At 38.6% G+C, this 27,449-nt stretch overlaps 1 protein-coding gene across 2 annotated transcripts in view; it reads right to left on the bottom strand.

Annotated features, from left to right (window-relative positions):
* Positions 1-4,380, bottom strand: part of LOC124114106 (leucine-rich repeat serine/threonine-protein kinase 1-like) — an 86,768-nt gene extending 82,388 nt beyond the window's left edge. The window contains exon 1 of one of the 2 annotated variants that reach the window (XM_048394304.1): positions 4,095-4,380. The gene's annotated coding sequence lies outside the window, so the exon portion shown is untranslated. Of the gene's footprint in view, positions 1-959; positions 1,016-4,094 lie in introns of those variants that run through there. The other variant, XM_048394307.1, reaches the window with a different exon arrangement.
* Between the last annotated feature and the right edge of the window lie 23,069 nt (positions 4,381-27,449).

Below are 27,449 nucleotides of genomic sequence, written 5' to 3'. Positions count from 1 at the left end.
AATTGAAAGTTGCGAAAATGGTCGGGTGCGTCACGCTCAAGGGACGCGCTTGATCGGCAGTCGTACATTGTAAATCGATTTATAGATCTAGCTCGATTATATCTCTGTAGGACCTCTATGCATAACTTATATAGAATGCAAACCGAATTTGATGTGTGTGACTATCTTGTTTGGTTTAATAAAGTGTTTGTAAATATCTCTCGTTCTCATGAATTTCTTCAGTTCTGCCTTGTAATCGCAAAATGAATGACGTCTCGCGATTTTTTATGAATGAAAAAAGTAGTCCCGGTGTGACAGAGGTCACGGTTATCCAATCAAAACGAATAAAACAAGGTCAACCTTGTACGACACACGTGTGACGTACGGATTTAGTATCTTACCACCTGTATCTTCACCACGTGGGTAATAAATATATATACACACTGCCAAAAGCAGAGTGTTACAATACCCAAAAGAAACACGAGTAACATACATGTTGGTTAATATATGTAGAATTACTTATATACAAGTGATATTAGATTGGTTCGATGCACAAATGAACATACTGTAGAGTAAACCAATTCTCATGAACGTATCACATGCGACGTCATAGACTTGAGATGCACGATGTGTCTCGTGCAGGATTAGTGTGTAAAGTTTGGAAATCATGTGCAGCATATCGTGACAAGAATAAAGACACTGTGGTAACACTTGACTGATTGTCAGTTTTGTAATTAAGTGGTACACATTGGAAACATCTCTTCTTAACGTACATACTTCTCTCCATGTTTCTGGTCACATTTCTTTTGGCAGTGAGTATACTTATCAAAAGAAGTTATAGAACACACACTTTTTGTTATATGACTATAGTTAATATGGCTGGGTATTTGGGTATTGTAACACTCTGCTTTCCAATTGTGGGTGATTTTTAACTTCTTTGAGTATTATATACAGCGTTATTGAGAATTATAATAGTTTACCTTTGAGCTACGGCCTTATTAGAATCCCAACAATACAGACACAAGATGACAGGAGGCATTAGAGATGATATCATTTATCTTTATCATATCACAGATCACGTGATGGTGGCACTGATGACAACACAATAATACACGTCCTGTATTAAAGTGCAAGGGACAATTATCATGAAAGAAGTTATCTTGTGATTGCAAATGCAATGTATACATGGTATAGTCACATAAGATTATCTAACCTAAACATGCACAATACCTATGTAATAATAGGTAACAGTTTGGTACCAAGAGAATCTATTTTAAGAAAATCAATACACAAAAATATTAATCCTCCTTGAAGGATTGGGAAAAATTACTTTTACTGCTTGTTATACTGCTCAAAAGAAGTAAAGGACCACTCAATTCTTTCATATTACTGTCGTTAATTTGTCATGCCATGACATATTAACGATAGTAATGTAAACATATCGGGTTTAGCAGGACAGATTAACTACAGCAATATGAAAGAATCGGGTGGTCCTGAACTTCTTTTCAGCAGTATAGTATTGTAAAGTATAGGGGGATGGGTACCCGGGTAGTTAATTTGGACTCGTCCCAGCCCTAACTTCATGGACAGCAGGATTCACAGACATAATCCTTACAATTCAAAAGATGAAAAGGGTTTCATCATGATCAATAAAAAATGGGACCAACACCTAAGTTATTATCTAGATCTTGTTGAAATGATGTCCCACCTAGATAATTTTAAAAAGTGCTTAAACTCATTGAAGGAGGTCATTATTGAAAGGGAAAAAACTCTCCTATATCATTAAAAAAAAAAACTTATGAAAAATGTATCTTTATTCTGACTGATTGACATTGTTTTGTATGAGATGACATATATTATAATTTCATTTTAAAGACTATGGTTTTGTTAGATCTGTACACTTGGTGTATCATGACTGGAACCCATTGTATGATTAGTCGTAGTAGCAGTAGCAGCAGTAGTATGGGTAGTAGTAGTAGTAGTAGTAGTAGTAGAGTAGTAGTAGTAGTAGTAGAAGCAGCATCAGCAGTAGAGTGGTAGTAGAAATAGTGGTAGTAGTAGTAGAGTAGTACTAGTAGTAGTAGAGTAGTACTAGTAGTACTAGTAGTAGAAGCAGCAGTAGTAGTAGTAGTAGTAGTAGTAGTAGAGTAGTAGAAGCAGCAGCAGCAGTAGAGTGGTAGTAGAAATAGTGGTAGTAGTAGTAGAGTAGTACTAGTAGTAGTAGAGTAGTACTAGTAGTACTAGTAGTAGAAGCAGCAGTAGTAGTAGTAGTAGTACTAGTAGTAGTAGAGTAGTAGAAGCAGCATCAGCAGTAGAAGTGGTAGTAGAAATAGTGGTAGTAGTAGTAGAGTAGTACTAGTAGTAGTAGAGTAGTACTAGTAGTACTAGTAGTAGAAGCAGCAGTAGTAGTAGTAGTAGTAGTAGTAGTAGAGTAGTAGAAGCAGCAGCAGCAGTAGAGTGGTAGTAGAAATAGTGGTAGTAGCAGTAGAGTAGTACTAGTAGTACTAGTAGTAGAAGCAGCAGTAGTAGTAGTAGTAGTAGTAGTAGTAGTAGTAGTAGTAGTATTGTTGTATCGGTAATTGTTATCATTTCCTTTGTCATAATGTTTTCAACTAATGCTAATAACTAATAATATTTTTAGTGAACACATCACATCACGACACCACTAACTACCCAGCCTGCCATCCATACTTTATCATTCCAGGTCACCATTATCAGAACAATACAGTTGGTGTTATCTGATATATCACTGGAGTCATAGCTAGACCTTGGGGTCATGACACTGACAATAGGGGATGTACCCTACACTTAGCTTCTTCGACAAAAGGAAATTCGTGGAAAAGCTGATTGTTCATAGCTCTTATCCCTATACCATTTCATCATATTGCCCATGGGGTGTGAGATGAGGTGAAATGGGGTTTAACGTAGCGTCCAAGATTATTGCACTTATATAGCGACGTGCATGCACGTGTATGTATGTGTGAGGCTGCTTGTACTAGGCCGGACTAATGCCGATTTATAATGCTAGCCCACTGAGATACCATGCCGCAGTTTAACATGAATGCCCCACTCAGACACAGTATACTGACTCCGAGCCGACCAGTTCTTGTTTTAGCCCCTTAATGCCGAGCGCCAGACAGGGTAACAACAAGTACCATCTTTTAACGTCTTTTGGTATGACGCGGCCGGGGATCGAACCCCGGACCTTCCTCTCCGGGCGGACGCTCTACCACTAGACCACGGAGGCAGTCATTGCCCATGGGGTGTATACAGACATGTCACATAGTCATTTCATCATATTGCCCAAGGGGTGTATACAGACATGTCACATAGTCATTTCATCATATTGCCCAAGGGGTGTATACAGACATGTCACATAGTTATTTCATCATTTGCCTTCAGTGGAAGGTGTCGAGAGGGTTAGGGGGTGGTAACAAGACACAAGGCTATTGGGGGGATTGGTGGGGTGGGTGGGTGTGGGGGGTAGGCGGGTTACGAGGTTATTTTCAAAGGGGGGAACCCTTTAAGCCATGCTTTGAACCGTGCCACAAACACCAGGTTCATAGCAACCTTTTTGTTAGCATATATTTCATATGAGTTACACTATTCATTTTAATGTACAAATATAAGAAATTTTTGTGAAGGTTTGGGGCAGTTTACTTTTCTCTCGCCACCCCACCCCAACCCAACCACACCCAATTAATATATGCCTTGGGATTAGCCCATAAGTCCACCACCACCACCCACCCTACAAATCTAAAATTCCTTCCTATGACCCAGAACACCACAGCTCCCCTGTTCACCTTATTGAAACCAAGACAACTAAATCATCTAACTGTACTAAATATGTACTTATGACGTGCTTACAAACATTATCTGCTAACGCAAATCGCTTACTGAAAACGCTTTTTGACTTTTTGGTGGTACATATGTAAGCATGTGACTGCACATTTTACAGGATATCATTTGAAGTTCCCGGTAGGAATATCACAAGACAGTGATACCAGATCTGTCGAATCTGGCTGTCCAGATCTACGCACAAGCGAGGCAAACATATATGATAGCAATTTTTAAGTGTACTTAACATGTAAACATCTAGTTATGAATGTACTCACGTCTGGATGTGTTTATCACGTGAACTTGAAGAGAGCTGCTTGTGAACAGCGCTGCAGACTATCCTTGCCTGCGTGACATATTTACTTCCGGGTAGGCTTTGTCGATGATTGACGTGAAACATCAGCCGCCTATTAAACTGACTGGCGTCGCCACATCATAAACTCCTTATAACAGAGAATGCTTAATTCTAAGAAAAGGAGTGATTTCGTTGAACGATTTTTCCATTATATCAATTTACAAAGAATGAATTTTTTCCAATAGGATGCAACACTTTCGACGAACTAATAAAGTTATTCTTATCGACTTACAGAGGTGGTGGTGTTGGTGGGTGTACTCCCTTGATCGTTGCTCATAATATCAATCACTGCATTGTCTGGTTAAGACTCGATTATGTACAGGTCGACTTCACACTGCTGGAACATTGTTGAGTGCGGCGAAAACAGCAAATAAACAAACGTATGTGATGTTGCAGCATTGGTTTCCTTTACTCTACCACAATCTTCACTCCGTCATCACTTTTTTTATTTTAAAATTGATATACACATTAATAGACAGCAATCAATATTTCACAATCTAGCTTTCGGTATTTGTGTTGCCTACCATCTGTCTTGACCCTACCTGCCACACACCTGCTGTAAAGCGGAGTTACTATTTGAACTCCACATTGGAGGGGCTGTGATATTTTACGAGCGCCTCTGTGTCTTCACTAAGTCTTTACAATCGGATGTATCTGAATCATGATTTGAAGGTGCATACGGTTATGTGACTTACGTTATATGGGTCATCTGCTTTCATAGATTACACATATAATCATTTATTGAATTGACATTTCCTCACATCACGTTTCCTTTACATATTGGGCTTGTCAGGGGTCAGACGGGGTTCAGTGCTAGGCCACCAGAGTTCGTAAAGCCAATACAATTGGGCGTCGAGGACGTACATACCTGATCAGGTTCGATTCCCCTCATTGGGCGTTTGGCAAAACTGTTTAATGATTTATTTTGTGTACTGTGGTAACATTATGAAAACACAATCACATATTTCTGTTTACGAGATCAGTACCGATAATTTGGATCATGTTTAGAGCTGAGGTGATGTAAAAAATAGTAAGTGTCCCATTTATTCAAAACCAGAAAAGAGGTTTGGGATTTCGGCATTTGTCATATCGATAAACAGTAGGCTGGTGATATTCAGTAATATTGCTAGGAATATAGGCGAGCCGTGAGGGGGTCTTACAGTCGATACAAAAAAAAACTACTTTCTGTAAATCACTAAAACTATCAAAATCAGAACATACGTACAGCATCTGTAAATGAGATAAAACCTGAGACCTTCATGGTGTGGACAATATAATAAAACATGCCTTTCATCTTCTATTTCTATTCTATGGTACATGTTATCTATTACCTGTTGTTGTCACTTGTTTGTCGTCACTCTAGCTTGATAACAGTGTAAGAATCTATATCGAAATGTCGCGAGATATGCAGTAAGTTGTTATCCATAAAGTTTACGTTTTCTTATTTACTCACTAACTTCTAGAATGTCAATCAAACAGTTACTAAGTGAGTGAGTTTGGTTCAACGCCGCCTTGAACAATTTCCAGTCATATTACGGCATGTCAGCTTGATGTTGGAGGAAAGCCCGAAGTGATGCAGGTCTCAGACGTTGACCAATTTGGTGAAACCCACGAGCACAGGTATGGTGTGGACAAACCTAGAAACATAATCGGGGCGAACCGGGAATCGAACCCACAATCATAGGTTTCTGGCGTGCCCAAGGGACGCAACTCTGCATAGCGAATTGCGGCGCTTCAGACGACTTGCCCATCCGTTCAGAGAAGGTACCGTGGATACACCGGTAATGACACTGGAAAGCCGAGGGTTTATATTAATAGACGAATGTGAAGGTTTTCAACTAAGGCGAACAAAATGTTCGTTTTTACAAGTTGGGTGAAAAAACAATTGACGAAATTTCTTTTAAAAAAAAAGAATTTTGCAGCGTCTGTTGCGAAGTGTTTAAACAGGGGACATAACTCTTGCAGTACTAATGCGCCGTGATTTCATCTGAAGGAAATTGTTTTCAATTGTTCAAACCAAGTGAACATTGCATCAGGGCGATATTATCTTATGATAACATTTCGCTCCAAAGGAAGAGTACAAACATATCCATCCCTTCCAATTCTTTATAGATCAATCAGATCAATCATTCGAATCATAACTAAGGCCAATCATTTAAGTGGCTTTTTCGTTTCAGTTGGTACTCGATACTGCAATTACAGCATACATTTGCTATTATATATCTCAAAGAGAACACTTTATCACATATATTTTTTAACAAACTAAACGAAAACTCAGTGGCCCTGCAATAATTAGTTCTAGAATGGACTGACTCAAGAGCAAATAAGGTTTCGACTCTATAAACAAATTACGAGTAACGGCACGGTAACTTCTCAGTCTGCCTACATCTCAATCTGCCTACATTTTTTTGACTGAGTATAAATAAGTAATTAGTGTAGGCAGACTGAGAGTAGTGAAATGCTATCTTACCTGGTGAAAAATGGAATGGTCCAATGTAACAGCGAGAGAAAAGGAAGATGTTGCTTCATAAATGAAATTGTCTACAATTTCACAGTTTAGAATAAGATGTTGCTTTACATACATGTGGTATCAACAGTCGATTAAAAAACAACATCGTCCGCACGGCCTTTCAGACACAACACAACAACACAGGGCCGAGAACAAACAATCACCCCGAAGGATGGCATTCATGCCTGAATAGAAGCTTAGGAAAGGCCCATCCAAATTTATATGAATTTGTTTCCAAATTGAAGGAATTTGAGAAGATTGACAATATTCGAAGAGCTCAACTTCAATACGGCGGCCAGCAAGCTCCCCGAAGGAGAGTATAAAGACTCAAAGGCTCAAAAGACTTTAAAAGATGAGAAATAAGTTAACTTTGTATGACCGGACAGTTGACCGGCAAAAACTCCCCTTCGTTGTTCAACATGCAGCCAACGTGGACGTTGAAATTAAACCCTTAAGTTCATGTATGGACATTGTAATCCCACCTTTAAGTTCATGTATGGACATTGAAATCCCACCTTTAAGTTCATGTATGGACATTGTAATCCCACCTTTAAGTTCATGTATGGACATTGAAATCCCACCTTTAAGTTCATGTATGGGTATTGAAATCCCACCTTTAAGTTCATGTATGGACATTGAAATCCCACCTTTAAGTTCATGTATGGGTATTGAAATCTGACCATTAAGTTCATGTATGGACATTGAAATCCCACCTTTAAGTTCATGTATGGACATTGTAATCCCACCTTTAAGTTCATGTATTGACATTGAAATCCCACCTTTAAGTTCATGTATGGGTATTGAAATCTCACCATTAAGTTTATTTATGGACATTGAAATCCCACCTTTAAGTTCATGTATGGACATTGAAATCCCACCTTTAAGTTCATGTATGGTCATTCAAATCCCACCTTTAAGTTATTGTATGGGTATTGAAATCTCACCATTAAGTTTATTTATGGACATTGAAATCCCACCTTTAAGTTCATATATGGACATTGAAATCCCCCCTTTAAGTTCATGTATAGCATTGAAATCCCACCTTTAAGTTTATGTATTGACATTGAAATCCCACCTTTAAGTTTATGTATTGACATTGAAATCCCACCTTTAAGTTCATGTATAGCATTGAAATCCCACCTTTAAGTTCTTGTATAGCATTGAAATCCCACCTTTAAGTTCATGTATTGACATTCAAATCCCACCTTTAAGTTCATGTATGGTCATTCAAATCCCACCTTTAAGTTCATGTATGGGTATTGAAATCTCACCATTAAGTTTATTTATGGACATTGAAATCCCACCTTTAAGTTCATGTATTGACATTGAAATCCCACCTTTAAGTTCATGTATAGCATTGAAATCCCACCTTTAAGTTTATGTATTGACATTGAAATCCCACCTTTAAGTTCATGTATTGACATTGTAATCCCACCTTTAAGTTCATGTATGGTCATTGAAATCCCACCTTTAAGTTTATGTATTGACATTGAAATCCCACCTTTAAGTTCATGTATGGACATTGTAATCCCACCTTTAAGTTTATGTATGGACATTGAAATCCCACCTTTAAGTTCATGTATTGACATTGTAATCCCACCTTTAAGTTCATGTATGGACATTGAAATCCCACCTTTAAGTTCATGTATGGACATTGTAATCCCACCTTTAAGTTCATGTATGGTCATTGAAATCCCACCTTTAAGTTCATGTATGGTCATTGAAATCCCACCTTTAAGTTTATGTATTGACATTGAAATCCCACCTTTAAGTTCATGTATTGACATTGAAATCCCACCTTTAAGTTCATGTATAGCATTGAAATCCCACCTTCAAGTTCATGTATAGCATTGAAATCCCACCTTTAAGTTTATGTATTGACATTGAAATCCCACCTTTAAGTTCATGTATGAACATTGAAATCCCACCTTTAAGTTCATGTATAGCATTGAAATCCCACCTTTAAGTTCATGTATAGCATTGAAATCCCACCTTTAAGTTCATGTATTGACATTGAAATCCCACCTTTAAGTTCATGTGTTGATATTGAAATCTCACCATTAAGTTTATTTATGGACATTGAAAATCCCACCATTAAGTTTATGTGTGGACATAAAAAACACCATTAAGTTAATGTATGGGCACTGAAAATACCGCCTTTAAATTTCGGTATTTTATATGCCGCAGTCAGCAATATTCTTAGCAGACGACAGCAAATGCACGCGCTTCGTAAAGTCCGTGCACCGGAAATATGATTTGATTGGTTTATATAGCCATTACGTGACTGTAAATGTCAAAACTTTGTCATTGCTTGTATAAACAGTCTCAGAGTTTTGCTGAAGAAGAGGTGATTTCAGAAAAAAACAAGAACTCTGTATGCAAAAAGGTGAAATTCGATTATTCAGTTTCACAGAACACAACACAGTCACTGAACAAACAGTATTCAGCTCACGTGCGAATGTAATGTGACAGGCTTTGTCCAGATATAATATGTACAGGAATAGCTTTCCTTCGAATCAGCGTTGTTTTCGATCTGGAATCTATTGTCAAAGTTTACTTACGATGAAACATTTTTGGAGGTAAGTTAGCGAAGCTTTTGGTAAAAAGATGTTTAAACTGTTTTATGATATTCTTCAACTTACATGCATTGCTGTTTTATTGTGATTAGCAAACATTTGTGATGTACATACATGTTGTTGTTTTGTTATATTTACGGACCCGTGAAGATCGGGTAGAGTAGGTCTTCAGCAACCCATGCTTGCCGTAAAAGGCGACTACGCTTGTCGTAAGAGGCGACTAACGGGATCGGTTGGTCAGATTCATCTTAAGTACAGCGCAAGACGTTATAATTAGTACCTTGTTTCTCTATGTAACTCCGTGAAGATCCGGGGTAGAATAGGTCTTCAGCAACCCATGCTTGTCGTAAAAGGCGACTACGCTTGTCGTAAGAATATTGCTGAAATATTGCTTAGTGCGGCGTTGAACACAAGCACCTGAAACAAAGTCTTTATGTCAATAAGGCAACCATTAACCAGGTTAAAATAACTATGTAGCGTCAAAATGACTTGACTAAACGTGGGACTGCAAAAGCGAAGTCCCCTTTTAACGAAAGTTTAGTGTGTAAAGCAGGTAAGACGAACAACCTACTCATCCTATCTATGTGTATAATATCAAGAGAAGTAAATTCCCAACGTTGAATTACACTGTCGTTATAAAAAATAACGTCGAAATTCTCAAGAAAAGCATTGATGGAGTGTGGGTGTTTATGTACGTGTAAAAAGAAATGTTTTTGTTTGCGTGCTTAACCCAAACTAGTCATGCCATTTACCTAAGAATTACCAAGTTGACACATATTTTCCATATCCTTAAAACGAGATCTGTTTAGTCTGGCGTTCTGTGTTTATGGTGCGGAGGGCCACGTACATCGCAGCACCGTCTGGAAACACACACACACGAAATGTTCTTGGCGTTAGTTAGTGATTACATCCAAGATAACATATCAAGATTACGAGTTTTTGTTACAAATCCGCTGAAATTGCCGAAGTGGCTGAAACCCACACGTTGATATGTAAATTTGAAGCAAAACTCCCTTACACGTGTTCACTGAGATGAGGTTCCATGCTACACTTACGGGCACATTCAAGGGCATTTTCATCATATTTTATGCAATACTCTGGTGTATATAATGCGAGGGATTAAAAGTATTATTTTATTGTGATACAAATTTATTCAAACATATAAAGATAGCCTGGATACATTGAAGACATGTCGCACCAAGCCAAACTAAAGTTATTTGAGATATTGGTAATTTTCCAAACTACTTAAGGCCAGAGATTAGTATATGCATGACCCGCAGAGCTTCTTTTGTTGAAACGTGATTTTTGGCAGCCATGCATATGAATGAGCCACACAAGAACGTTGAACAAATGAAAATGGACTGTTTAATTAAGATAGATATGGACCTCAGCCACTGAAGGCAGTGCATACAGGCTGTTTGGCCAACATATACATGCATGCACCACACAGTCACTTAACGCAGTGCAAACAGGCTGTTTGGCTAACACATGCATCACAGTCACTTAACGCAGTGCAAACAGGCTGTTTGGCTAACAAATGCACCACACAGTCACTTAACGCAGTGCAAACATGCTGTTTGGCTAACACATGCATCACACAGTCACTTAACGCAATGCAAACAGGCTGTTTGGCTAACACATGCATCGCAGTCACGTAACGCAGTGCAAACAGGCTGTTTGGCTAACACATGCATCACAGTCACTTAACGCAGTGCAAACATGCTGTTTGGCTAACACATGCATCACACAGTCACGTAACGCAGTGCAAACAGGCTGTTTGGCTAACACATGCATCACAGTCACGTAACGCAGTGCAAACAGGCTGTTTGGCTAACACATGCATCACAGTCACGTAACGCAGTGCAAACAGGCTGTTTGGCTAACACATGCATCACAGTCACTTAACGCAGTGCAAACAGGCTGTTTGGCTAACACATGCATCACAGTCACGTAACGCAGTGCAAACAGGCTGTTTGGCTAACACATGCATCGCAGTCACGTAACGCAGTGCAAACAGGCTGTTTGGCTAACACATGCATCGCAGTCACGTAACGCAGTGCAAACAGGCTGTTTGGCTAACACATGCATCACAGTCACTTAACGCAGTGCAAACATGCTGTTTGGCTAACACATGCATCACACAGTCACTTAACGCAATGCAAACAGGCTGTTTGGCTAACACATGCATCACAGTCACGTAACGCAGTGCAAACAGGCTGTTTGGCTAACACATGCATCACAGTCACTTAACGCAATGCAAACAGGCTCTTTGGCTAACACATGCACCACACAGTCACTTAACGCAATGCAAACAGGATGTTTTGCTAACACATGCATCACACAGTCACTTAACGCAGTGCTAACAGAATGTATGGCTACCAAACACAACAGCGAATCTTTGAAATCATAATCCATTGAATTCTTGCCAACTGGAGAATTAGCTTAATTCTGATGTACCAGTTTCGCGAAAACCTTATGTCGTAACATCCACTTTGTATATTTTGTAAATTTGTTCTTTCAATCATTTTGTTTTATGTTTGAAACCTGTCGCCTTCTTTCTACGTGTCGATTCCGGGTCAAAGTAGGTCTTCACGACCTTCTGCTTAACCGACGAACGTGGAGATCAGGCGGCCAGACTGTATACTTGCGTTTGACTTCAACCCTGGACAACCCAGGTGAACCCGTGTTGACCAAGGTATAACCGAAGTAAACCTTGGTTGACCAGTGATAGCTCATGTCAACTGATTTACATATGTTGCCCACACCAACTGAACCAAAACGGGGCGGTACTTTGGCCATTATCCAATCATCATCCACCAAGTGACGTCATCGATACAGCAATCTGGTTTCATTTATTGATTCAATCATGAATTACATGTTAATGAATATTAATAACGAGACATTGAGAGTATATGTGTATTATAGCATGTGTCAGGGACATTTAACGTTTGTTGATATACATACTCAACAATCAATAATGCAACTTATGATGATTTTGAATGAATGTACCACGCGTTATTTGGCACTTTCTTGTGGTTGATTAAATGGAAAAGGTACAAAAGCAGTTTTTCAATCAATGAAACAATTGTTAACCTCTCATTGTTTTCTGTAATAGTCCATGGCGGTTGTGTTTCTCCTTCTGGCAGCCATTATTAAATCAGGACCACGTGCCACTAATGAGCCTCGACTGGAGTATTCCAAAGAAACTGCATTCATGTGAAAGATGAAACAATACTTTTATGGGAAGAAAGCGGCCGTTTTACATATTTTATGAGTGCTTCATAAACAAGCTCGTAATTAATTCTCAAGTATCTGTGTGTGCTGCACACTGCTCGAGTTACATGGTGCCTGCTGCCTGTGTAGTTTAAGCGCCGCTTTTACACCCCCGTGTTCTAGCAACAGTCGACATGCCGTGCATACGTTGTACCTACCTACTGAAACGTTTGCAAAAATAGCAATATCAGATGAGCCATTCGTTTCCGCATCCTGCTCGGCTATTTATACAGGGCTCATAAAATGGCAATTTGTAACAACTGATTTAATGCACATATCTGTTCAGATCTTCAAGATTGTATCTGTACAGTTATGTAGTAGGAGATTGTTCCGATTCTACAACCTCTTGTGCAAATAAACATGTATACGGGCATTGTGCAAGTAGTACTAGAGGTAATACATGTTTCACGTCGTCAAGCCCACGCATTAACTATATATTCAATTTTGTAGTTGATATTTCGCTATAGTCACATGTATGGCAATACATGCATGTTTCTTAAATGTTTTAACACAGAGTATTGAATGTAACACATTGTTCAAATACATGACAGCATTGGGTATACAAATAATTTTCATTTACACCCATTCTGATGTAATACCACAATCAAAAATTAGCTCCCGTTCATAATCACAAGAAATATCCGCTAAAAGCAGAGTCGACTGTCGACCGTTAAGACCACATTTACTCTGAAATCCTTAAATACTGCAACACAAAACAAAACACGTCAATTAAAATAATCGATTGTTAATGTGAGGTCACGTGAGAACTGATTTAGTTTAACGTCCCTGAAACTGCGTACCTTAACATTCTTAAAAAACAACAAACCTGATCTGGCTTGATCACTTTGAAGATGTATGTTTTTGGAAGGTTCACTCAGAGAAACAGCATGTCAGCGCTTTGAGTGTGTAACTATTGTTTTACGCCGCATTCAGCAATGGTCCATCTGTAACCATCCGATCCTCGTTTAAGTCGGTAATTACAAAGTGCATGGTATCTGTAAACCAGAAGGGTAGTAAATTGTTTGAGGATAAATTGTAATAGACAGATATCATATCACAGGCTTCAGGGACACTTCTCCACGTCCTATATGTAGCCAGAAACACTGCGCATACCCTTTACTATCACTGGCGAATACAGACACAGTATTAACATGGTTTTGTTTGTTTTGTTGTTGTTTAACGCCGCACTCAGCAATATCCCAGCTATATGACGGCGGTCTGTAAATAATGGAGTCTGGACCAGACAATCCAGAAAAAAGATTTTTGCATTTTTATTATTGAAAAAACATAAATGCCTGTGTGCACACTGTCTTGATCCTCATTGATTAACCTCTGTATTCCTCCTCTGTATACCACTATACTACATGACAAACCAAAGGAGAAACCTTTTTCACTAAACATACCGACACATAGATACACAAGTCTACATCTCTATCTTAAAAGGTTCAGGACCAATTTGCATAAATGACAGCAAATGTCTTCTGAACTTCACTGAGAAGGCCATACATGAAATGCTGGATTCCTCATACATAACATTCATTTAAATTGGGGGATAGAACATAGATGCAAGAAGTTAGCATCCCATGCTTTATCTGTCTCTTTAAGCACATGAATTTCTGATCAGATTGGCCAAATGAAAAGCTTTGTTTGTTTATTTGTTGTTTAACGCCGCACTCAGGAATATTCCAGGTATATGACAGTGGTCTGTAAATAATCGAGTCTGGACCAGACAATCCAGTGATTGAAATCATGAGCATCGATCCACGCAGTTGGGATACGATGACATGCATCAACCAAGTCAGCGAGCCTGACTACCCGATCCCGTTAGTCGCCTCTTATGACAACCATAGTCGCCTCTTACGGATCGGGTGGTCAAGCTCGCTGGCTTGGTTGACATAAACAAGTATCATGTTGTTCTGAACAACGACGAGTTGTAGAGTAAAACAATCTGTATGTATATTGACAGCAACAATTTGTGTAGCTGTTTTATAGTTGTATAAAACAAGATAATATGCAATACCGGATGTGCCCGTTTCCCATACACGCCTTTCATTTGAAACCGTACAACTCCAAATAAATAATTAACTACGTTGAGGTTGAAAATGGAGATACATCTCTTCCAAAGGGTGAGATTGGATTTAAGATGCCATTCTGCTATGACAGCCTATATCTCTCGCCATATAACCTTCGACTCCATAGTCTCCTATGGGTGTGCATGCATAATCAACACGGGACATTTCAAATTCCGACATTTCGCTAAAGCTGTTTCAGTGCTTTTGAATGGAGAGGGCCATGATTTAATAGTCATCGTGTATTTTTTACTGTTTTGTCGTCTAATACAAAATTTATAAATGATTGAAATAGTTTACACCCATCCAGCTTCCAATGTCTAACGCCGCACTTTGCTGGAAAACGACCACTCCATATTGTATACAGGGAGTAGGATTTCTGTTTGAGACTGTCAGTGCTTCAAAATACATACAACATATTTCCCTGAAAGGAGCTGCCATGCAGTATTTTTATCCACAACACATTATTTTATTTCCTTGAAAGGAGCTGCCATGCAGTATTTTTATCCACAACACATTATTTTATTTCCTTGAAAGGAGCTGCCATGCAGTATTTTTATCCACAACACATTATTTTATTTCCTTGAAAGGAGCTGCCATGCAGTATTTTTATCCACAACACATTATTTTATTTCCCTGAAAGGAGCTGTCATGCAGTATTTTTATCAACAACACATTATTTTATTTCCTTGAAAGGAGCTGCCATGCAGTATTTTTATCCACAACACATTATTTTATTTCCCTGAAAGGAGCTGCCATGCAGTATTTTTATCCACAACACATTATTTTATTTCCCTGAAAGGAGCTGTCATGCAGTATTTTTATCCACAACTCATTGTTTTATTTCCCTGAAAGGAGCTGTCATGCAGTATTTTTATCCACAACACATTATTCTATTTCCCTGAAAGGTGCTGTCATGCAGTATTTTTATCCACAACACATTATTTTATTTCCCGGAAAGGAGCTGTCATGCAGTATTTTTATCCACAACACATTATTCTATTTCCCTGAAAGGTGCTGTCATGCAGTATTTTTATCCACAACACATTATTTTATTTTCCTGAAAGGAGCTGTCATGCAGTATTTTTATCCACAACACATTATTTTTCCGAACACCGAGAACGAACGATATTTGTGTTGTTAAAACCTTTTTCACTAGTCCGTTAACTAGAGACTAGTAAAAATCAAGACGGACTAATAATTGTTTCTCCCAATATCTAGTTATTTTACTTAGCCACCAGCCGAAATGAGCTGCGGACTCGTTGGATATGACGGATATTGTCTACCCTGTAATGCCAATACAGGGTTTATAAAGCCTTATTCTATGCATTGAGAGAATGGTCAGTCAAAGGTTTCAAATCACAATAACCACTGTTTGGAAAGGCTGCTTTGAGGGCGCAAGTAAACTAATAGGTTACAAAATGCAGAGTTGATTTCAAAGCAATAGTCATAGAATATGTGGCAAAAAAGTCTTTGTAGAAAATGTAAATGTCTAAGAAAGTATTTCTGTGTCCGACTGTGACACCTTACTTTTTGTGGGGGCGGTCGGGTAGCCTAGTGGTTAAAGCGTTCGCTTGTCACGCCGAAGACCCGGGTTCGATTCCCGACATGGGTACAATGTGTGAAGCTCATTTCTGGTGTTCCCCGCCGTGATATTGCTGGAATATTGCTAAAAGCGGCGTAAAACCATATTCACTCACTACTTTTTATGTGAAAATGGAGGGTGTCACTTTTATTTAAGTGTGATGTAGAACTAAACCTTGCAAGGCCTGCATATGTTTCTGTACAGGTGCTACACAGTTTCATACATAGTTTAGTTTTTTTCAAACACAGGTACCATATGAGCACATGCAGCGTGGTACTTGATTAAAAGACCCGGGAAGATCGGGGTAGACAATAGGTCTTCAGCAACCCATGCTTCCCGTGAGGTGCGACTATGTTTTGTGAAAAGCGACTCACGTGATCGGGTGGTCAGGCTCGCTGACTTGGATGCTGCTTGTCATCGATTCCCAATTGAGCAGATCGATGCTCATGATGTCAATCACTGGATTGTCTGGTTCAGACTCGATTTTTTTACAGACCGCAGTCATATTGCAGGATTACTGCTGAGTGCGGCGGTAAACAACAAAAAACATAGATAAACATTAATACTACTCATACCGGTTCACCAATATATTTGTTAACACCAAAGAATGCGCTTTAATTTTAACATTCGTTCGATCCCTAATTTAATTTAACACGGGTAAATCTACAGGTAACCTAGCTCTTCTAGTATGTTAATGTCCAAAATTTCTGTAATTAATGAAACAGAAATTCACAAAGCAACTTTGTGTGAGTAATGACAAAACGATTGTCATGTGTATTTAACTGTGGGTAATGTGCGCTATGTGTTTTCACTACAAATTCAATGTTTTAAAGTATTTTAACTGAAGCTTAACACGCAATGTCATTTATTGACGCGCGCCCTGGTCGTGAAATCACTGTCACTCCTCGCAGCGATACTTCCTCCTCAACAGAGAGTGTAACAAATGCGTCACGCACTGTAATGGAGCCCCTTTGCACTGACTGGTTCTGCGCAATATATGCGTTGTGTCACGTTGGTGTGTTGAAAGTGATTGTTGTCACGATCTATTTGCATAAGTTATTTTTAACCGACATGCGAGAGTAATAAATATTATTCAACGGATTTGTCGTCTCATATAAGATAGAATGCGACTAAAAAAACTATTAATACTTGGAAATTTTATGTTGCATATTTAAAAAACTAAAGGGAGTTTCGATTGCAATAACCTCGAGTATCACATATTCATGAATATTGTTGTCATTTTCCATTGTGCAGTGTGCACGTTATAAAGTTTTCGCGACTGTTATCAGTTGGACATACGAAGTACGCTTTACCAGCATCAGTAGAGTCATTTAATAAACGTGAAGATTCCGGGGTAGAATAGGTCTTCAGCAACCCATACTTGCCGTAAAAGGCGACTATGCTTGTCGTAAAAGGCGACTAACGTGATCGGGTGGTCAGGCTCGCTGACTTGGTTGATACATGTCATCGATCCCAATTGAGTGGATCGATGTTCATGCTGTCAATCAATGGATTGTCTGGTCGAGACTCGATTATTTACAGACCGCCGTCATATAGCTGGAATATTGCTCGGTGCGGCGTTAAACAACAAACAAACAAACATTTAATAAACAGAAATTGGTACTTTTATAAAGCTAACATAGTATACAGGTAACTTGGTGATCCATATCTGTATTGAAGCACACTATCTACAACGGTTACAACACACACTGACGGTTTAGTGGGCGTGCCTCCTTTTCAAGCTGCGCAATTGCATTCAATTCAGTTTATTGTACTGAAAACTGCTAAAGGTATATACAAGGGCATATTATGAAATAAACAACATTTTGATACGGAGCCAATACAGTAAACTACGGTTATAACGAACTCAAAGGGACTACTATTTTTAGTTCGTTATAACCGTAGTTCGTTATAAGCATGTACACAGCATAACCACAGCAAATAGTCGGGACTAAAAAGTAAGTTCGTTATATCCGTCAGTTCGTTATAAGCGTGTTCGTTATAACCGTAGTTTACTGTATGTATATGTGTAGCGGTAGATATGAAATAACAGGCTTCTAGCACGTAGAGTTGGTTTATTCGGTCGAAAGCAGCAGGAAGTTCATTCATAGATCAGTTCTGTGGAAACAAATTACTTGGTGTAACATCCACCACAGCACGATAAGACACACTGTCACATTTCATTCCTGTCTGTTACAGATATTTTACATGAATAAACACTATAGTGTAACACGTTTACAGTCGAACCAATTGTCATAACCAAAGTCAGTACTGCAGACCTAGATCATGTTGCCATCTATGGTAATCGACACGTATCCTGGCTGACCTCATACCACATGAAACTAAACTGACGGCCAAAAGAAACGTTACCAACGATATTTCTGGGATAAAATTGGACCAACACAATTTGAAGCAGCAGTAACAATTGTGTATTGTAGAAATTCATCATTCGGAACAGTAAAATGCGAATTTACGAATTCAACATCAAAGTCCTTGACTTCCGACAGGGACATTTCTTGACAAGGGGTCATTCGTCCAGTATTCGATCAACAACAATGGTTACAACTTTAAGGTGACGACGGTCCAGACCGTTCAATACGGGATATGACCTCCATGAGCGGCAATGCATCTTCGAATGCGGCGTCGAACTGAGTAGACAAGCGTCCTCACATCGACTGCAGGTATCCGATTCCATTCCTCACGGAGGGCAACGATCGACGCTTGTCTCGTGAAGGGAGGATGTTGACGTTTCCGAAGACGACGCCCCAGCTGGTCCCAGAGATGTTCTATGGGTGACAGATCTGGTGATCGAGCTGGCCACGGCAGGACAGTAACGTTGTTGGCGTTGAGGAAGTCTCTAGTAATACGGGCTTTATGGGGTGTGGCGTTATCTTTTTGGAACACCGTCAGTTGTTGACGCTGGATGAAAGGAAGAACCTCTGGCCGTAAGATATTGTCAATGTAGCGTTGTGCTGTCAGATTGCCTTCGATGCTGACAAGTTCCGTCCTCTCGTCCCGGCAAATGCCGCCCCAGACCATCACACTTCTGCCCCCGTAAGGTTCCACCTCCGAGACACAACAAGGAGCCGTACGTTCACCACGTCGTCGATAAACTCGCGTCCGCCCATCAGGTTTGAAGAGTTGGAACCTGCTCTCGTCACTAAACAGCACTCGCCGCCATTCCCTTTGTTGCCATCGCTGAGTTTGCCTGCACCACGTCAATCTGGCACGTCGATGTTGACGGGTCAAGGTCATGCCCTTGAAAGGGCGATAAGCCCGGAGACCATAATGTCGTAGTCGTCTGGTCACTGTTTGTCTGCTGACCGGATGTCCTAAGCTGTTGGCAGCTGATGACGTCACAGTAAGAAATCTGTTCCCCAGATAAGTGAGTGAGTGAGTTAATGCTTTACGTCACATCGGCAATATTTCAGCCACAACGGTCAGTCTTGGCATGTTCGTTGGTGTTAATCATCGCAACCAATGATAGGGAACAGATCCGTGCGTAATTTATACCCGGTAATTGCACGATAATTTGGGAAAGAATGTTTTTAAAAAATTCTGAAAAACACTAATATCTCCCAAAATCCGTAAAGCACGTGCAAAGAACGACAGAGAACATGAAGGCTGTATTCGTGAGATGTGTTCTTTACTGTTTTTGAAAAGGTTTGCATATTTGTTTCAAAGTGGCAAATCACTTAATGTTGGTAACGTTTCTTTTGGCCGTCAGTTTCTGACTGTTAGACCCGCTGACAATCCCTGGTCGACAATTACGTAACCTCGACGTCTCTGAATGAGTGAGTGAGCGAGTATGGTTTAACACTGTTTTTAGCAATATTACAGCAATATCACGGCGGGGGACACCAGAAATGGGCTTCACACATTGTACCCATGTCGGGAATCGAGCCCGGATCTTCGGCGTGACGAGCGATCGCTTTTAACCACTAGGCTACCCAAACGCCCAATATCTTTTGAAACATTTACACAAACAATTTCAAAGAGATCAGCGTTTATGAGTTCCAATACGGATTTGTTCTAGGAAACTCTCATGTCTCATACTTACCTGAAATGTTGACATTGCTGTATCTGTTTAAAAGCATGAATTCTATGGTATGAAATTCTGTGACGTATCGAAAGCGTTCGATGAGGTTTGGCATATACTAAAATTAGGCTTTATACTGTGTAAATGTGAAAAACAAAGGGGTAGTTGTAAATGGTTTTCTATCCTCATTGAAATACACCTCGGCTAGATTACCCCCTGGCTCTGCACTGGGTCATTTTCTATTCCATGTATACATAGACGGTTTGGCGTAATTGCGTATAAACTTAACAATTCAACTCGTTAGTTTTGCCGATGACAGGTCTATTGGTACATCGTCTGTTAGAATTAACCACTTGGAAGAAGCCTTGAATCATAATTTAGATTACCTTTACAACTGAGCATATAACTGGTTTGTAAAATATAATCCCGACAAAACAACATATATATTATTCAGTCACACAAACGATATTGCCAAACCTAATTTGATCTATGATAATACACCACTTCATCACTCGATTACAGTACTCATAAACATCTCGATGTTAGTAATTTATATCACAAGATATGAAATGGTCTGTACATATTGACGGTATAGGTAACTCTGCATCTAAAATTATATTTTCTTTCGGAAAACTTAAATATGTACTCGACAGATCAACGTTGTCTAAACTCTCCTTAGGTTTATGAGACATATTCTCGAATGCGCTTCTGAAGTCTGTGATAACTGAATATAAATTTATATCAATTCTGATAAACTTAAAAAGTTTCAATTTGCCTTCCTAAATTCGCAACTCGTTTATATCATGAAACAGGCTGGGAGAAACTATGTAATATATACTGATGGAAATAAAAAACGGAACACTTAGTTTTACACACAGTAAAATGGTATGCTATCATGGGTTCTCAGCCTTGTCCTCCAAATACGCGTTGTAAATAATGCACACAAATACATTTGATTCTGACATGTGTTGAATTTGTATGGCGCTATTTCAAATGTGTTGACAGAAAATCTTATTTCCCTATATTTTTCATTGTTCCCTTATTCGTTTCCATCGGTATATACAACATTGTTAACAAGTCCAGCTTATTTGAAGGACCTTCTACCACCAAGAGTAGCCAACATTAGTCAATATAATCTTACAAATAGAAACAAAAGTAGTACACACTCAAATAATGGAACAACCTTTCGCAGAGGTGAAGACAATATCTTCTACACTTTCAGTTTAAAATGTAGTGTTGAGTCTGAAATACATTTGCTACCTTGGCACTTCTTATTTGGGGACAGAAGAGCAAATACGCTTCATACTCGTTGAAGACATTCCTGTACTTTCCCCAATTCACATTTTTTTAAAGTCAATTTCCCAGGAAACTTTTACATCCCTGTGTGGAAATCCATGCGAAAACGTGTATCACTTTTCTCTCGAATGTACAATGCTTTTAGAACTTCAATATATAACAATATTATTTGAGATGGAGGTCAACTGCGAATACTGACAAATATTTAAAGTGATATTTCATGCTCATTAATATATTACATCTTTATATTTAAAAGTATGCAGAAATATGACTGGTTTACAGCAATCATCACAACAATAGTTTATATACTTTTATTAATTATTTATGCATTGCACTTTGTATTTATTCCAAAGTTTAATATTTACACTATTGTCCGCTGTCTGTAAGCGTTTATGGAAATGGCATATAATGAAAATATTTCTAAACGTTTTCCCCCACAGGACATTTTAAGTTTTACCAAAGTAAATTGCTAGATTATTTCCTCAATTCCCTCAAGCGTGATACTAATATCAGATATCAGATTTCATCCACAAAATTTGTAATAGTACACGCATTCACGTAAATTCAAACCAACTATTAACAATGATAAAACATTGAAAACCTTCACTATTTTTACTTGATTTGTAATATTTTTCATAGTTTAGAATAAAATGCTAAAGCACCTCACCTGGCATCACTGTCTGTATATCTGTGACCACGTGACAACAAGTTGCCAGCACAGGTGTAATACATGTACCTTAAGCAAACAACCTGAACCCAAAACCCGATTAAGAAGAGTTGTAACTTATATAACCCAATGAAATCCGTGGACAAATTCTATATATGGCATATCCCATCTAAATGCATACACAGTGTTACCTGTATGAGGCCCCACAAGGATGCATGGCTTAATGTTACCAGCACCACAGTAGCTGCACTACAAGAACCATTGGGGCCCTGTAAAGGTTATATAACGATAGCTGTCAGGTTATATTAAGTAACCGTGATACAAAAAAAAACAATATAAAGGAAATGAATTTATTCCGAAACACTAAATAGTGAAACAATAATGAGGTTGTTATAAGTGCAACGACTACAATTTCATCTACTTGACATGTGCGTGGGTCAAAACACGGAGAGAAAATACCGTATTTCCTCTATTGGACGCCCGGGCATCTATTTATTTCGGACAAGCCTTTGACCCGGCGTCAATTAGAGGCCCGGCGTCTATTGGAGGCCCGGCTTCTATTAATACCCCCATTTCACTATGACCACGAATGTCCCGAATCGTCATGAAATGGAAATATTTTGTGTTTGTGTTCGTAGATATCCGTTAATTGTATCAATTGATCGACCCGGCGTCTATTAGAGGCCCGGCTTCTATTTTTTGCACTGAACAATCGACCCGGCTTCTATAAGAGGTCGGCGTCTATTAGAGTGTCGGCGTCTATTAGAGTCCCGGCGTCTATTAGAGACCCGGCGTCTAATAGAGGAAATACGGTACTTTATTAAGGTCTCACCTTCTGTACAACGATGTGAAACAAAACCATATAAACACGTGGGTTACGAGGGACCGTAGATGATAGTTGACTTCTGAAATGATAAATTATACATGTACATTGTATACCTCCAAATAGTGTTTAAACATTGAACATACACATATATCGAAAATACAAGAAAAGGTAGGAAACCATTTCATTTGTTTCATCAGAGACCATATATCGGTATATGGTCTCTGGTTTCATAATTATTTCCAACAGTTACGATACTGCTGTTATCACTGTTACATGGCAGTGTATATCATTGTTAAACAATTATTGTAACTGTATAACATTGTTTTGTTGAGATTCGGTGGAAGCTCACTGCATTGTATTTGGACAGTGATTATTTGTCAGGAATGTAGTACTGTTTAATGTTAGCACTTTTTAGGAAGTTACTATATTCACAAAGTGGACACAATTTATGGATAACAACTTCTTTAATACTGTAAAAAGCGACGTTTCAGTATAGATCCTTATATGCTGTCAAGCAAGACTGAAGACGGCAACCAGTCTTGCTTAACAACGGTATAAGGATTAAACTGTTAGAACTGCTGAACTTGAGGAAGACACAGGTCTAAGCCATTGATCCATTGAAACTATTATTCATGACCATTTACAGGTGAATAAGATATCTGCTCGTATTTGCCAAAGTTTCTAAAATCTGATCTTAGGAAAAAAAGAACTGACATTGCCAGAGAAAATTTAGAGCTAATTGAGGAAGATTTCGTCAAATTCAAAAAGAGATTAGTAACGGGCAATGAAACATGGGTCTACCCTCATGATCCCGAGTCAACAACGTCAATCCATAGAATGGCACCATTCCACTTCTCCGGCACCAAAGTAATTCAAATCTGTGAAGAAAGTAATGGCCACAGTATTCTGGGATGCAAAGGGTGTGATCCTTGTTGATTACTCATAAAGTCAGAAAACGATTGCCGGTGCCAACTGTGCTGATTTGCTTCATCGCCTGAGGGATTCTATCAAAGAAACGGCGAGGAATGCTGACTGCTGAAGTACTACTACTTCATGACAATGCCACTTCCCACAGTTCTCAACTTGCAAAGGCTGCTGTGCGACAATGTGGATTCGAAAAGCTTCGTCACCCTCCATACTCACCAGACCTGACACCGAGAGATTTCCACCTGTTCCCTAAACTGAAAGAACACCTTCGTGGAAAGCGTTATGACGACAACGATGACCTCAAAGCTGCCGTGAATGGGTTTTCCAGGTTGGCATCAGAAAACTTCTTCCTGACTGGAATTGAAAAAGCTTCACTATCGATATGAGACTAATAATGAAGAGCGGGGAGGTTTAAACAAAATTAAAAACACTTTCACAATTGTTGGTTTTGTTTGTTAGGCCTATGAAGGAGGTGTTGTCGTCATTATAGAAAGGCTAAATTTCGAAACGTCGGGGAAGCGAAAAATATTGTTTTCTTTTAAAATATCAAAGTGTGAATGATAGGCGGTATGTCGTCTTTCTGACATTTTGTTCCAAGGTTTGGACGTGTAACAACCATTACTACTTTAAACGCTGGGATATGACTGAAAAAAAATGGCAAAATGGTCATCATAATATTTTAAAAGTTTTTGACCCAAGTTAATTCCATCTGTGGTCACGAACTTCTCATACACTGGTGTTTTTACGCAGTTTTATTTCTTATTTAGCAAACTCTTTGAAGTTATAGTTCTGTTAAATTTTGAAACAAAGATACAACTTCTAATACTTTGTCCTTTGAGGACACATGTTGAATTGTAGAACCTGCGTGTGTTTATAGCAGTATTAAGAATTCGTAAACTTTTACAAATATTTTAAAACAAAAAGAGCCCGTAATCAACATACTTTGTCCCATGAAGGTACATTTCGAATCGTTTTATCGTGCATGGAACACACGTTTATCGCTTCTCTATACTAATGAGAGTTATGCGTTTCAATCTAAGAGGTCTCATCTACATGAAAAAAAAGTTGAAATACATGTGTCTATTTATACCTATAATCCTGTTTATGTTCGTCACTAAGCTCTTCTTGCTTAACGTGGTGTAATTTTCGCAGAAAGATTTACTCCTCTGGTCAGATGGGGAATTCATTCTGATGACATTTTTCTAAACTGCTATTTACAACTAGGAAACAAACACAACTTTAATGTCGTTTTCAATCACACTTTCGTTCGGGATGGTATTTGTTGAGTTGCAAAGCTCATTATTTTGGGTAACTTCACATCTGTTTTGGTTGATTTCAATCTGAATTCAGATCATGTATGACTTTTTACCTATATATTTCCATTTGACGAGACTGACTCATTTATTTCGAGATTAATGTTTTCGCACCGAACTCCGAGGAATGTTTGGCAAAAAAGGACAGTTTTTATTAATGATGGAAATGTTTTCCTCGCCATTTTGACCATTCATATGATCGCAGGTTGAAACAGGATTACAACGGCATCCACAGAAATGGCACCAAGGCATATATTTCTTTGGTTTTGGTATGTTTTCTCGAAATTCATTCAGACAATATTCTATAAACATCAAGCCGTGCGTGACTCAGGCGAATATCATTTCTATACCATCTGGTTTTAATCTGATAGCGGGTGTTCTGATGTCTACAAATTCATTACTCCTAAGAACACGTTTCCTTTATATAAATACACGGAAACGGCTTTATATATTACCATTTTGGCGGTCCAAAGATGGCGTCCCAATTACCAATCTATAGGATAATAGCTTTACCATATTTCATCGCTACCCCCAACACACGGTCGCCCTCAATCATCGCCTTGTTTGACAGTCTGCATATCCTGTTCCGATCTCAACCCTAGCGCTTGAAGGGAAAGATCAATTATATGTATCTCAGAAACAGTAAAGGAGAAAATATTCCATAGGTATTATCCTCATTATTTAGAGAGATGCTCGACTTGTGATGGATGGATCATACAGCGGCTCGTTTATCTCACACCATTTATCTCCCTTTGTATGCATCACAAAAACTCGTGCTTTTACTGAAGCGCGTAATAAACAATAAATGGTTTGAGTTGCTGGTGAACACGGGCCACGTGGTAAAAACAGCGAATTACACCAGTGCGTGATGCGAAATACGTCCGATTGTGACGTCATAGTCAAATATTTCCATATGGAATGCGTCAATCAATAATCGTAAATTAAAGGTAATGTGCGAGGCCGTGTAAGACACTCTGAGTGAGAATAGTAATGATTCAACCAAAGCGAGGCCTTTTGAAAACTGCCGGCATTTGCATAAACATGGGGACTAAATTGCTTTATCTAAGAACTACGCTGTGAGTTAAGAAGCGAGCCCTTTTATTTCACGACCCATCTACTGTGGCGTCATTCCTTTTGAAGTTTGCAGGAGATGTCGACTGTTGAATCAATTACACCATGCATTCGCCATCGTAAAATGACAATGATTAAGAGGAATAAACGACAACAGTTGTAAGCCATCAACTGGACACTAATCGAGCCTTTAGTCTCAAGCAAAAATAACCGCTGTGGCTTTTTTCCCTTCTAAATATTAGCAGTAAAATAAAGATACATTTGCCGTTTTTTAGAACCCTTAGTTTTCAATTTTCCATAATTTCTTTAATGTTTTGGCAGTTTTTAGAAGTGACACACTCGTTAGAAAGTTAGGTTAACTAGCGAAAGCTAATCTACTGTGAAATTAACATAAGAAATATAAATGGACGCGTTTGATGTTAAACTGTTTTTACATTTATCTCACGTGATTCAACTGATAACCGTAATGTGTACATGAATGTTTGTTAGAACTTAAATGGAATTAAGTGCAAATGTTTTATACTGCGTTTGTGCATAGTTAAAGATTTATCAACAAGTAGATATGCATGCATTATGCAACAGGGGTGGGAAGTAGCCAAAATATACTTGAATAGTGATAACATATAGCGATACCCAAAATATGTTTGAATCTCTACTACCACTCACGGCACCCTAAATGGTAACAAATATGGTCCGGGGTAGCGGGCTACTGCTTATTTCCATCCCTGTGCAACCAGATATTTTTATGATAACATATCACACTGAACGTGCTCAGTCGGAACAACTTCAACGGTGAAACTGGATAGACAGACAAACAGACAGATAGATAGATAGATAGATAACTAGATAGATAACTAGATAGATGGATAGATAGACAGATTAGATAGATGATAGATAACTAGATAGATTAGATAGATGGATTAGATAGATAGATAGATAGATGGATAGATAGATAGATGGATAGATTAGATAGATATATAGATAGATTAGATAGATGATCAGATAGATAGATAGATAGATAGATAGATAGATAGATAGATAGATAGATAGAGATGGATAGATTAGATAGATAGATAGATAGATAGATAGATAGATAAAGAATGAGATAGATTGATAGACAAACACGG

This window comes from Haliotis rufescens, unplaced genomic scaffold (assembly GCF_023055435.1).
Source record: "Haliotis rufescens isolate VD_foot unplaced genomic scaffold, xgHalRufe1.0.p SCAF_1, whole genome shotgun sequence".
In the NCBI taxonomy this organism is placed as follows: domain Eukaryota; kingdom Metazoa; phylum Mollusca; class Gastropoda; order Lepetellida; family Haliotidae; genus Haliotis; species Haliotis rufescens.
The sequence above is the reverse complement of the archived record's forward strand: the minus strand, read 5'-3'. Positions and strand labels throughout refer to the sequence as shown.